At 37.8% G+C, this 15,023-nt stretch overlaps 1 protein-coding gene across 1 annotated transcript in view; it reads left to right on the top strand.

The window, feature by feature from the left end:
* Positions 1 to 15,023, top strand: part of PKHD1 (PKHD1 ciliary IPT domain containing fibrocystin/polyductin) — a 531,849-nt gene that overhangs the window by 362,435 nt on the left and 154,391 nt on the right. The gene's annotated exons all lie outside the window — the stretch shown is intronic.

The following is a 15,023-nucleotide window of genomic DNA, read 5'->3' as shown; positions in this document are numbered from 1 at the left end:
GAGCCAAGAATAAATAAAAAAGGAACAACAATAAAAGCTATAAATGAATTATGCATAGAAAACCTAGGAGTAGCTATGTTTAATTTGGACATATCAGTATTAAAAATAAAAATTGTTGGGGCCAGCGCTGTGGCGCAGTGGGTTAAAGCCCTGGCCTGAAGCACTGGCATCCCATATGGGTGCCAGTTCTAGTCCCGGCTGCTTTCTTCTAATCCAGCTCTCTGCTATGGCCTGGGATATCAGTAGAAGATGACCCAAGTAGGCCGGCGCAGCAGCTCAATAGGCTAATCCTCCGCCTGAGGCGCCGGCACACTGGGTTCTAGTCCTGGTCGGGGCACCGGATTCTGTCCTGGTTGCTCCTCTTCCAGTCCAGCTCTCTGCTGTGGCCTGGGAGTGCAGTGGAGGGTGGCCCAAGTCCTTGGGCCCTGCACCCACATGGGAGACCAGGAGAAGCACCTGGCTACTGGCTTCGGATCAGTGTGGTATGCTTGCTGCAGAGCACCAGCCGCAGCGGCCATTTGGGGGGGTGAACCAACGGAAAAGGAAGACCTTTCTCTCTGTCTCTCTCTCTCTCTCACTGTCCACTCTGCCTGTCAAAAAAAAAAAAAAAAAGAAGATGGCCCAAGTCCTTGGGCCTCTGCACGCACGCATGTGGGAGACCCAGAGGAAGCTCCTGGCTCCTGGCTTCGGATCAGCACAGCTCCCGCTGTTTCGGCCATCTGTGGAGTGAACCAGCAGATGGAAGACTTTCTCTCTCTCTCTCTCTCTCTCTCTCTCTCTCTCTGCCTCTCTTCTCTCTGTGTAACTCTTTCAAATAAATAAAATAAATCTTTTAAAAAAAGAATAAAAATTGCTACTTTATGTTAAACTCGCTGTAAGATGGGAAAAAGTAAAAGAAATATAGAAGGGAACGGAAAGCTTTTTGGCCTTAGAATTCTTTATAACAGTAAATTTAGAAACATAGTGGTATAATATCTATAAATATTTGGGGAATAAAGATGTTTGGCTCAGCGGTTAAGATGCAGCTTGGGATGTCTGTATCCCATATTGGAGTACCTGGTCTGAGCCCTAGCTCCTGATTCCAACTTCCTGCTAATGTCTATCCTTGAAGACAGAGATGCTAGTTCAAGTCCTTGGGTCTTTGCCACACACATGTGATACTTGGATTGAATTCTTGGCTCCTGGCTTTGGCCTGGTGCAGTACTAATTGTTGTGGGCATTTGAGAAATAGGCCAGCTGATAGAAGTTTCTCTTTAGGTGTCTCTGTCTGTCTTTCAAATAAAATTAAAAAAGAATATTACCAAATAATTAGGAATCCTGCGAAGATGCATTGAACATGTAAAATAAAATATACATTGCCTTGAAAAAATTACAAAAAAATACAAAAAAAGCATTCTAATTAATAGATTCAACTGAATTTAAAACCCAAAAATGGGAACAAAATTGAAGAATAATATAAAGAAGTGATAAGAATTCTTGAAATACTGCAAATATGATAATGTAAATATGGTTCATAAAATTTGACAAATTCTAATGATTGTTCTTGTAAAACTGCATGAAATTTGAAAAGCTAATAGATTAATTAGGGTTTTATTTTTATAAAATCATAATATAACCAGTAGATTGTGTGTGTGTATGTGTGTGTGTAAGCCTATCAGTACATACAATCTCATCTCTATAGCTCTCCACACACATACACAGACACACATACTACTTGACTTATGATGAGGTCATATCCTGATTATCCCATTGTAAGTTGAAAATATTGTGAGTTGAAATGAGTTTTTTACACTTAATTTACAGAACATCGTAGTGTAGTCTACTCTACCTTAGATGTGCTCAGAACACTTACATTAGCCTGTAGTTAGGCAAAAATCATTTAACACAAAGACTATTTTATACTAAAGTGTTGAATAGTTTATATAATTTATTAAGTACCTATATCTCCAAGGGCTGGCAACATAGTACCTTGGAGAATATCTGTTGTATTCCCTGGGGACAGCATGGTGACTGGGAGCTGCAGCTCACTGCCGCTGCTGGCATCATGAGGAAACATCACACCACATATTGCTAAAGTGAGAAAGGGCAACATTTAACATCTGAATTACAGTGTCTCCTGAACGTGCACTGCTTTTGCATCATCATTAAGTCAGAATATCTAAGTAGAACCATCACAAATTGGGGACAATCTGTGTACTTGTACATAGTGCTCATACATATGAAGAAATTATTTCAAGGAATAGACAACACAGTCACAGGGGTTGGAAAGTCTGTAATCTGTAGTGTGGGTTGGCAGAGTGCACAGTCCTGAGCAGGACTGATGTTGTACTGTTTAGGGAAGTATTCTTCCTCAGAGAAACCTCAGTGATTAACAAGGATTGCTCACATTATGGTGGGGAGTCTCCTTTCTTAAGGACAACTCACTCTGTTACCCATGCACAGAAAACACTTTCACACCAACACCCAATTTAGTATTTGATTGAACTTAATCTAATTAAGTTCATGCATAAACTGATCATTACAGTTTAAAATTCATATAAAAATCTAAGACTGTAACTATAGCCAACTGGAGATACCACATGAGAGTCACAGACAACGAGTATGAGTGTCTCTTCCATTAGAATTGAAAGTAGAATGCATACCTTCCAGATCACCAGAGGGGAAGAAAATGATGTAAATAATACATAAAACAAATAGGAAATGGCCTGCGCCGTGGCTTAACAGGCTAATCCTCCGCCTTGCGGCACTGGCACACCGGGTTCTAGTCCCGGTTGGGGCGCCGGATTCTATCCCGGTTGCCCCTCTTCCAGGCCAGCTCTCTGCTGTGGCCCGGGAGTGCAGTGGAGTGCTTGCTCGAGTGCTTGGACCCTGCACCTGCATGGGAGACCAGAAGAAGCACCTGGCTCCTGCCTTCAGATCAGCGAGATGCGCTGTCCGCAGCGGCCATTGGAGGGTGAACCAACGGCAAAAAGGAAGACCTTTCTCTCTTTCTCTTTCTCACTATCCACTCTGCCTGTCCAAAAAAAAAAAAAAAAAAAAAAAAAAGGAAAATAAATAGGAAAAGAGAAGAAAACAAAGTGGTGAGAGGATAGAACAAAAAAGTCACGCAGCAGAAAACAAATGAGAAAACAAGAATAGATCTGCCAGTTATAGAAATAAAATACTTGGTAAAAGAGCCCATGAGAGTATTGTAGGCATGGAAAACCAAGATACCATGGAAAAGAAAAAAAAGAAGAAGACCTAAATGAAAGATCTCTGTGAGTGAGATCCCAGCGGAAAGAACGGGGCTTTCAGAGAAGGAGGTACCTTTCTCTGAAGGGAGGAGAGAACTTCCACCTTGACTATGACCCTATCGGCATAAGATCAAAGTCAGCGAACTCTAAAGGCTTCCATAGCCCTGGCAACTCATGACTAGAGCCTAGGGAGATTACTGACACCATGAACAGGAGTGTCAAATTGTGAAGTCAGCAACAGGAGTCACTGTGTACTTACATCCCCTGTGGGATCTGTCCTTAATGTGTTGTCTAATGTGCAGTGATGCTATAACTAGTACTGAAACAGTATTTTTACACTTTGTGTTCCTGTGTGGGTACAAACTGATGAAATCTTTACTAATTATATACTGAATTGATCTTCTGTATATAAAGATAATTGGAAATGAAAAAACAAACAACCTGGTGTTAAATTGGAAATGGCATAGAAAATTAATTAATTTAAAAAAATATTATGTAGGATCTGTCTTTAATGTGCTGTACACTGTTATTTAATGCTATAACTAGTATTCCAACAGTATTTTTTCACTTTGTGTTGCTATATGGGGGCAAACTGTTGAAATCTTTACCTAATATGTACTAAACTGATCTTCTGTATATAAAGAGAATTGAAAATGAATCTTGATGTGAATGGAAGGTGAAAGGGAGCGGGAAAGGGGAGGATTGCGGGTGGGAGGCAAGTTATGGGAGGGGGGAAGCCATTGTAACCCATAAGCTGTACTTTGGAAATTTATATTCATTAAATAAAAGTTTAATAAATGAAAAAAAAAGTGACCCAATAATGGCAAACATCGAGTTAAAATTTAAAGTTTAATCATAACTTTATTAAAGCTATAATTTTTTAAAAAAATATTTATTTATTTGAAATGTATAATGACACACATAGGTAAATAGAGACAGAGAGAGAAAGATACCTTCCATCCCTTGGTTTACTCCCCACATGTCTACAATGGTTGGTGCTGGGCTAAATGGAAGCCAGGAGCAAGGAACTCCATCCAGATCGCCTATGGGGTTGGCAGGGACCTAAGTATTTGGGCCATCTTCTGCTGCTTTTTCAGGTGCATTAGTGAGGTGTTGGTTCTGAACTGGAGCAGCCAGGACTTGAACCAGACTTCTGATATGGGATGCTAGCATTGAAAGTGGTGGCTTAACTTGCTACACCACAATGTTGGCCTAGTAATAATGTTCTTACCAGAGATAAATTTAAAAGCAATTCAGGAAAATTTTAAGGTTAAATGGATCTTGGAAAATAAAAAAAGAACCTCAAAAGTATTTAAAAAAAGTAAACTTCAAAGTACATGTATCAAATTGTTTAAATAATTAAATTTTACTTTAATAAAAAAAATTGATCTCCAGTCAGACCACAGAAGTCAGAAAAGTTTTATACATTTAATACAGTATAGAAATATATTATGCAAACCTCTGAAAAATACAAGGGAAAATTCACAAGAGCAAAAATAGTAATCTAAGACATGTCCATACCTCTTTCAGTTCTCACCTTTGACTTGAGTTGAAAAATATTTGAAAAATATGAAGAATGTGAATAATATAATAAAATTAATTTATATATTAAACTCTTTAATATATATTCATTATTAAAACCTGAATAAATTTCAATGATACTAGGATATGAACAAAGTATGATAAATATAGAAATTAAAAGAACATATAAACCAACAATATCAGTTTCCTGTGAAAGTAAAGAAAAGAAAAAAAATAACTCTTTCCTAAATAACTTTTATATTAAAGAGGGCATCAGAAGAGAATACTTGGGAAATAGCAATAGTGAGGATATCGAGCCTAAGATAGGACCAAACATGCAATACATCTTTCACATTGCATGCTTTCAGGATTGAATATGAAAACAAAAAATAAGCAAAATAAGCTATCAATAAGAAAAACTGGAAATAGAATAACAAGTAAGTCTAATGAAATCAATGGATGCCAGATGAAAGTAGAAATTAAGAAACTAGTACAGTTGAATTTTTTTTCAAGTGATGTAACGTAGTCACCAATGATTTTAAGTGTATTTTAAAAACCCAAGATATAAAGCAGAAATGAGAAATGAAATATAGCAAGTATAGAAAAGAGTAAAATTGTACCACAAAATATGTATATTGATGTAGTGTCACTTTGACATTTTTGAAAGAAAAAAATGAATTATATATAAGAAAACTAGCTATTGTATATGGATAGAGAATAGTAAAACTAAAGGAACCAATGACAGTGAAAGATAAAGTTATTAAAGACTTATCCTCATGAATAAATTTGGCTCATATAAGTTTGTAGCATGTAATTTTTAAGGTTTTTTTAAGATTTATTTTATTTATTTGAAAGACAGAGTTGTAGAGAGAACTAGAGACAGAGAGAGAGAGAAAGGTCTTCCATCCCCTGATTCACTCCCCAGATGGCTACAACGGCCAGAGCTGCACCGATATGAAGCAAGGAGCCAGAAGCTTCTTCTGGGTCTTCTACGTGGGTGCAGGAGCCCAAGGAGTTGGGCCATTTTCCATGCTTTCCCAGGCCGTAATAGAGAGCTGGATTGGAAGAGGAGCAGACCAGGGCTAGAACCGGCGCCCATTTGGGATCCCGGTGCTTCAGGCCAGGGCTTTAAATCTCTGAGTCACAGCGCTGGCCCCAGCATGTACTTTCAATCATTCAAAAACCAGGATGTTATGTTACATATTCTCATTTATATCATATAAAAAGATTTGAAGTATCCCAATTATTTTATGGGAACATGCATAAAATAATTTTTTTTCACTTTTATTTAATGAATATAAATTTCCAGTGTACAGCTTATGGATTACAATGGCTTCCCCCCCCCAATAACTTCCCTCCCACCCGCAACCCTCCCCCCTCCCGCTCCCTCTCCCCTTCCATTTGCATCAAGATTCATTTTCAATTCTCTTTATATACAGAAGATCAATTTAGTATAAAGATTTCAACAGTTTGCACCCACATAGAAACACAAAGTGAAACATACTGTTTGAGTACTAGTTATAGCATTAAATCACAATGTACAGCACATTAAGGACAGATATCCCACATGAGGAGCAAGTGCACAGTGGCTCCTGTTGTTGACCCAACAAATTGACACTCTAGTTTATGGCGCCAGTAACCATCCTAGGCTGTCGTCATGAGTTGCCAAGGCTATGGAAGACTTCCAAGTTTGCCGACTCTGATCATATTTAGACAAGGTCATAAAAGACAGAGTGAGGATAGTAACCAATGATCCTAAGAGTGGCATTTACCAGGTTTGAACAATTATACAGCATTAAGTGGGGAAGAGGACCATCAGTACACACATGTTGGGAGTAGAGCCATTGGTGGTAGAGTAGAGGTTATGATTACAAAGGAATGAGGCCCAAGTGCACTAGACAGGGCCTAGAACAAAGGACAGAGTCATTATTAGAGGAGCTAAGAAAGGTGCTGTCTAAGCTACAATTAAGTTTTCTGATTGAGAGGCAAATAGAACCTGATAGAAGGGGCTTGATAATAATCTGGTGGGCTTTAGGCCTTGTAAATTCAGAGGCCCAGACCTATCTATCTCTTCACATGGGGTATATCCTAAGGGAGGTATGAACCTCCTAGGGGAAGGCACTCTGTTGACTTTCATTACTTGGCTGGCCTGGGAGGAGAGCTGGCCAGGTAAAGGCAGGTGGCATCTCTAACAAGAAATTTACAGTTCTGCCTGCAATGTTGCTGACCCTACTTGACCATCCCCTCAGCTGCAGTGGTCACTTTGGAAGTTGGGCTGAGTGAAGGGCTTTTCAGCTTAGAGCCAATAAGATCTGTGGCTCTGACCTGGGCATCCTTCGACTCCAGGGCAGGTCCATTTCCAGTGATCCAACTCTTGGCAGAGCTGCCAGGGCTCTTCACAAGCTGACTTCTGCTGAAGCCCAGGCTTACCACATTGAAAGCCACTGCAGTGGACTGGCCTGTTGGGTCTCCTTGAGGGCAGATCACTGTACAGATCAGCCATTAATAGGCCTGCCACCCATTGCTTCTGATGCCGAGCTTTCTTTTCCTCCTGGTTTGTGTTAAAGCAGACCAGAGGATGCAAGTCAAGGGAGTGCCCGTGTCCCATCTCTAATCTTCGGTGGCCTGAACTACAAGTCTATAGTCACAGGCATGTTATGTAGTAGTTTTTCTAAGGTAGACAATGCCCATGAGGCAAATTATATTCTCACTTTAAAACTTTCTTTCCCTTTGGTCTGAAAGGGAGGTTTTTTCTACTTACTGTATACTTCGCTGATGGCGAAGTGAATCTAGCTATGAGATTATTATTTGAGTTCTTATTTTGGCTATGCTATTGCAGAAAAATGTTAGCCATCTCTTTTATAAGGTCTAAAGATTAAATTGTGCATCCTACAGATTCCTTCATAATAGAATTAGTTTCCTACCTTGAAGAGAATAGAGAAATGAAAGAACAAGTTGGGCTTAGAATAGAGAAATGAGGGAGCAAGTCCTAGATCGCTTGCTGACAATAGCAATATCACATGAATACTTAGCAAACCGTTTCAACCATTAGATAACAACTTAAGAAAACATTTACCAGAAGGTCCAATGCCTTCTATAAATTTTAAGAATCATGTATTTGAAAACACCTCTTAAATATCTAACATGGTGTAGTTTGTTTAGCCAGTAAACTTAAGCACAACCATCTAAAATGTTTTTAGTTTCTTTCTACCAACAAGTCACAGCAGACTTCTCATCAGAAACCCTACAAGCTAGAAGGGAATGGCGAGACATAGCCCAGGTACTAAGAGAGAAGAACTGCCAGCCCAGAATACTATATCCTGCAAAGCTCTCATTTGTGAATGAAGGTGAAATTGAGACTTTTCACAGCAAACAGAAACTGAAAGAATTTGTTGCCACTCATCCTGCCCTGCAAAGGATGCTTAGAGATGTGTTACACACAAACACGGAGGCATGGTCACCAATATGAAGGAAGGTAAAGGAGGGAAACCTCACAGCAGAAGATCACAGGAAGCTCAATTTCTCTTTGACATAGAATTAAACTCTGATGCTCTGTTAAAGCAATGTGTTAAAGTAATCTATTATGTTCTCTTGATGTCTGTTAAATTCTAATTGTTCAAAAACAGCTGAATTTTTATTAAGAGCAGTGGGTTATTTAAATATGTGCTTTTTTCAAAAATTTGAATATCTGCTGCTCATAAAACTAAAGCGTTGTTGGTTCTGTGTTTAGCTGTCCTCCTATAGGTTCCTATGGACTTTTTCCAGCCACTTCTATTGTATTCAGTACTTTGGGATGGCTCTGTAAACAGATGAAGCCAATAATGTATTAACAGTACCAACTGAGAGAAAGTATGGTTAACTGAGGTTACTAAAAAGAAAAAGCAATTCAAATCAATTGGCAATCTACAAAAAGAGTTAAAGATTTTAAAAGCTATTATTAAAATTGATGTATTGGTCTATTATACTATATTATATGTGTGTACATATTGTATGTCCACATGGGGAAATTTTATTAAGAGTTTTATTTTAAATGGCTTATAGATAAGATTGTCCATAAATTTAAGCTGCTAAAATCAATCAAAGATACATTTTAATTTGTGGGACCTGAATCTGTGTAGCATAAAATAATTTTTAAAACAGCTCCTAAAGGTAAGTTTTTTTTTAAAAAGTGAAACATCTAAACATAAAATGTAAAATAGAAAGCAAAAACCATGGAGGAGCAACAGCAAAATCCTATAATATATGATTGAAGAAAAACTAACCACGTTTGTGTGTGATTTATTCAAGTAAACCAGGATAGTAAAAAAGGAAATAATCAATTAATATAATTTATCTCAAAAAATCCTGAATCAAAAAGAAAGATATTGTGCATACAATGTGGACAACGGGAGTAGTCTATAGCGGATTCACAAATGCTAATTAGGAAACCAAAGGAAAAGAGAGGATACTCTGTAGTCAAGAGCTGCAGTGGCAAAAGAGAGAAGTAGGTAGACTTAGAGACAGGAAAATCTGTATGAAGTTGTATAGGGTTCTCTAGAGAGAACCAATATAGTCTATATGTATTTATATATGATAAGTATATAAATATAAAGGATATAAGTACTGTATGTGTTATATATATTTATGTGAGATATACTAGTACGTAAGAGAGGAAATTTATTAGAGGAGTTGGCTTATGCAACTATGGAAGCTGATCACATAGATCAGTACAAGGACCAAAACTTCAGATTCAGAGAAACTGATGGTGTAATTGCTAGTCTGAGACTGATGCCTGATGTGGCCTCTGGGGTGCCCCAACTCGAGGTGAGGGATGGTGTGTGGGCAGAGAGAGAAAGAGAGAGAGAGAGAGAAAGAAAATTATATTTGCGTTGTCTGGAGCCTTAGCGTATAGGGTAGTGCTTTCTCACGCTGAGGATGGATCTTCCCTGTCAGTCTACTGACTCACATATCAGCCTCCTCTGCAGGCAACCTCACAGACACAATCAAAACTGATACTTTACTAGCTTTCCAGATATCCCTAATCTAATCAAGTTCATATTTAAAATTAACCAATACAGAGGCATTGGGTGGAAAGTACTTTCTTGGTTTCTGGTTTTTGTAAATAGATGATGGTGTCATTCACTTGATGAGGACTAAGTTTGGACAAAAGATTATATACAGAATTCAGATTTGGTCATGTGGACTTGAAGTGCCATTTGATACCAAAAGGATTTTTAAAGTAGGCATTTCTAACAAAGATTGGTAAAAAATGTTAATTATAATTAAAAGGTTAGCAAGTTGGAATTTGACAGAAGCCATATGAATGGATTTTCTTATAAGAATGTGTTGAAAACCTTATTCAGAGTCTGAGCTACAGGCTATTTTGAAAGAAACTCAATTTTATTAATTAAAACTATCCATAGTAATTAACTAGCTACCGCTCATTGAGTTCTTATCATGTGGCCTTGCTTTATGTCTGGCCTCCACCAAGCATTTTATATATATTATCTCATTTAAATCTTTGAGTGCTATAATTTAGGTATTATCTGTATTTTATGGATATGAAAACTGAGGCTGGAGAAGTTAAATTTCCCAAGTTCATAAAGCTAGAAGTTCCTGAGGCTGAATTTTTACACTGCTTTGTCTGTTTCCATTGCTTGTGTTCTACATATTAAAAATATTAAAAAGAAAATTTCTTAGAATCAGTCCTGAGGAGTACTTTAATTAGTTTATCTAAATGATATGAAATTATCAGAATGCTTTGTTTTTTAAACCTTTGTAAAATGTTTAAAAATAATTTAAGACTCACCAAAGTTTACAAATACTCTGGCAAATTGATAATGGTACCGAATTAACTAACATACAGTTAATTCAAGCTATTATACAAGTTATTACTTTATGCAAGCTATACTTATTCAAGCTATTAGTTTAAACATTGCTCTGCAATCTCCCTATGTTAAAGTCAGTTAAATAAGCCTTTCCAGAGGCAGAAACATTGGAAGAGAAAGGCATTTGGCTTAGTGGTTAAGATGCCCGTGTCCCATATGAAAGTACTGAGTTTGACATCTGGCTTTGGATCCTGACTCCAGCTTCTTGCCAATGTATACCCTGAGGAGCAGTGATGGTGCTTCAAATAGTAAGTTTCTTGCCACAATATGAGAGAGATGAATTACATTTTCAGCTCCTGGCTTTACCCCATACCTGCCTACATCACTGTAGGCATCTGGGAAGCGAACCAGCAGATAGGAGATCTTGCTGACTCTCTGTCTCTGCCTCTCAAATAATAAATCTAAAGCCTTGGAGCCTGCACCATGGCACAGCAGGTTAAGACCCCAGCCAGCCTACAGCACTGACATCTGATATGGGCACCAGTTCGGGTCCTGGCTACTCCTCTTCCAATCCAGCTCTCTGCCATGGCCTGGGAAAGCAATGGAAGATGGCCCAACTCCTTGGGCCCCTGCACCAATGTGGGAGACCCAGAAGAGGCTCCTGGTTCCTGGCTTCAGATCAGCTCAGCTCTGGCCATTGTGGTCATCTAGAGAGTGAACCAGTAGAATGGAAGACCTCTCTCTCTCTCTCTGGCTCTACCTCTCTGTGTAACTCTGTCTTTCAAATAAATAAAGAAAATCTTTAAAACAAATTTTAAAAAATAAAGCCTTGTCCTGGGAGCATATTTCATTTGGACTCCTCTATGAATTTTCACCAATTAACTATCTGAATTTATTTGTATTTAATTAATGTATTTTATGAATAATGATAATATGAAGCCTTCAGAGCATAAATTTTATGTTAATTTTATAAGCCTCCACTCATTTCTTATAATACCAACCAAACCAAGTTTAGCAATTATATATATAATTTAATTAATTGAATAATTTTATTTATTTAAGATACAGAGAGAGCTCCCATAGCTGGGCCACTCCCCAAATGGCTGAACCAAGTGACAATTCAGCTAATAGTATGCAAGAGTTTACTTTTCTCTATATCCTCACCAACAGTTGTCTTCTTTTTTTGATAATAGCCATTCAAGTGATTTATTAACATAGTCTGTTATTTATGAAGAAATTACTCTGAACTGAAAACAAATCAAGTAATTTATTACCTCATCCTTTTCTCCAGGACTCACTGTTTATTTCTTTAATTTGACTGTCATTATTGTGTATGTGTATGTATGTTTATATATATATATATATATGTATATACATATAGCTATATAGTTATCTCACTAATCTAATTAGTGATGTACTTTTGGATACACTTCATTTGGGATATTTTTTCCCAATCAATTGTTTGAAATATGTCTTGTCCCACTCCCTTTGGTTACATTCTCACTTTAATACTTCATTCATGGTTCACTCTGATAACTTTTGTACCGGGTCCAAGTGTCATTAGTAGACCCTTGCCTATTCTCTTTATCTTTAGGTGTCTGACTTACCCTTAAAGAGTGTATCATATTCTTCACAAGGCTTTCAGTCTTCCCTCCAGTGTAAATTGTCCCACCATCTCATCCACTATAGCATGGAATTTTATGATTTGTTATTTTAACAACAATATGCTCCCTAATGCATGATAATAAGCTGCTTAAGTATATATAAGTGTATACATATACATATACATATATATATACATATATATATATATATATATATATATATATATATATTGTTCCTCCAAATGACTCTACAGGAGAAGGAAGTATTTTGTTATTGATTAGCTGGACCATTTAGCATATGGTACAGAACAGAATGTTGAGAAGCTTTCCAATAAATGCCTCCCACATTAAATTGGGGTGTCTTTTCTGAAAATCAGAACTTACTTAGCCTCTTATTTCAGTCACATACTATCTAGTAAATTGTAATATAATTTTCTTGAATATATTTTCAAGATCTAAAATTTATTTTTTATCACCCAGACTTCATTATGATAACAACTTAGTTGAAGTGTTAGAATATAGTCAGTGGCTTCTTTCCTTTCTTGACAGTTGAGGATTTCATGTGTAGCCTCTCAAAGAAGACACTTCCTTCTGGTCCAATAAAGTACCTGTATCCATCATGGGAAAAGGCATATGGATTTCTTGGGGAAGTATGTTGGATATAGTGTTCTAACATGAAAAAGTGAAGGAACTTTGAGATGAGGCAAACTAAAATAATTTTACTTGAAAAAAACTAAATGTGTGACATTGGGTAAATTATCCTCTCTGAGCCACACTTTCTTTTTTTTTTTCTAATTATGAGCATGATAATATCTAGTTACTAGATAATTACAAGGATTAATCAGTGAATTAATGTATGTAAAATGTTTAGCTCATTTTCTGGCGCAAACTAAGTCTCAAAACAGGGTAATGTCATAATCAGGGTTCTTTCAATTGAAAATAAAAGTAAAAGTAACCCTTAGTCCATTTGTGAGATCTCAAAAGGCCTTTCTTCCCCTTCCCACTCTTGTATTTCCTATTTTAACCTTTTTTGACTACTTAAGAATGGGTTTTGCTACTCTGTAGGGTGCAAGTGATCTCAGAGTTTTTGGACTTTTCAGAGCTTCACTACTGGAGAGAAAATTGTTCTTCCTCTTCTGTTTCATTAAATAAAATCCAGAGAGAGAGAATTTCATAGTATTTTAAATTTACTTTTATTAATGTGAAAGGGTGGAGGTGAGGTAGGTGCGGGGAGAGAGAGAGAGGAGAGAGAGAGGAAAGAAAGAAAAATAAATATTTCAGCTACCCTTTTACTCAACAAATGTCCACAGCACCTGGGACTATGCTTGGCCAATCCAGGATCTTGGAATTCAATCTACCTCTCCCACATGGGTGGTAGGTTCTAGTGCCATCATCTGCTGACTCCCAGGGTACATATTATCAGGAAGCTGGAATCCAGAACAGAGCTGGGACCTGAACTTTGTCACTCAAATATGGTATATGAGTATCCTGAGTTAAATCTTTTTTTTTTAAAATTTTTTCAACTTTTATTTAATAAATATAAATTTCCAATGTACAACTTTTGGATTATAGCGGCTTTTCCCCCCATAACCTCCCTCCACCCACAACCATCTCATCTCCCACTCCCTCTCCCATCCCATTCTTCATCAAGATTCATTTTCAATTATCTTTATAAACAGAAGATCAACAGTATATACTAAGTAAATATTTCAACAGTTTGCACCCACACAGAAACACAAAGTATAGAGAACTGTTTGAGTAGTAGTTGTACAGTTAATTTGCATAGTACAACACATTAAGGACAGAGATCCTACATGGGGAGGAGGTGCACAATGACTCCCGTTGTTGATTTAGCAATTGGCACTCTTATTTATGACATCAGTAATTACCCGAGGCTCTTGTCATGAACTGCCAAGGCTATGGAAGCCTCTTGAGTTTGCAAGCTCTGATCTTATTTAGACAAGGCTACAGTTGAAGTGGAAGTTCTCTCCTCTCTTCAGAGAAAGGTATCTCCTTCTTTGATGGCCCGTTCAATCTGCTGGGATCTCACTCACAGAGATCTTTCATTTTAGGTCATTTTTCTTGCCACAGTGTCTTGGTTTTCTGTGCCTGAGAAACTCTCATGGGCTTTTTAGCTGGATCTGAATGCTTTAAGGGCTGATTCTGAGGCCAGAGTGCTATTTAGGACATCTGCCATTCTATGAGTCTGCTGTGTATCCTGCTTCCCATGTTGGATCGTTCTCTCCTTTTTAATTCTATCTGTTAGTATTAGCAAACACTAGTCTTGTTTATGTGATCTCTTTGACTCTTATACCTATCATTATGATCAATTATGAACTGAAACTGATCACTTTGATTAGTAAGATGCCATTGGTACATGCCACCTTGAATTGGAATCCCCTGGCATGTTTCTAACTCTACCATTAGGGCTAAGTCCGAGTGAGCATGTGGCGAACTGTACATCTCCTCCATCTCTTATTCCCACTCATATTTAACAGGGATCACTTTTCAATTAATTTTAAACACCTAAGAATAATTTTCTATTAATTAAAGAGTTTACATCTTAACCAACTGCTGTGCCAAACCCCGACCTTCAGAGAAAGTATTTTGATAAAGGAATGGAAGCTTCATCTCATGCCTACCTTTAGATGAGAGAAATGTCTTCCTTTGCCATTGGTTCACCCCCCAAATGGCCACTGCGGCCAGCGCACCGCGCTGATCTGAAGCCAGGAGCCAGGTGCTTCTCCTGGTCTCCCATGCAGGTGCAGGGCCCAAGGACTTGGGCCATCCTCCACTTCACTCCCGGGCCACAGCTGAGAGCTGGCCTGGAAGAGGGGCAACCGGGAGAGAATCCAGTG

Source organism: Lepus europaeus, chromosome 3, assembly GCF_033115175.1.
Source record: "Lepus europaeus isolate LE1 chromosome 3, mLepTim1.pri, whole genome shotgun sequence".
Taxonomy (NCBI): Eukaryota; Metazoa; Chordata; class Mammalia; order Lagomorpha; family Leporidae; genus Lepus; species Lepus europaeus.
The sequence above is the reverse complement of the archived record's forward strand: the minus strand, read 5'-3'. Positions and strand labels throughout refer to the sequence as shown.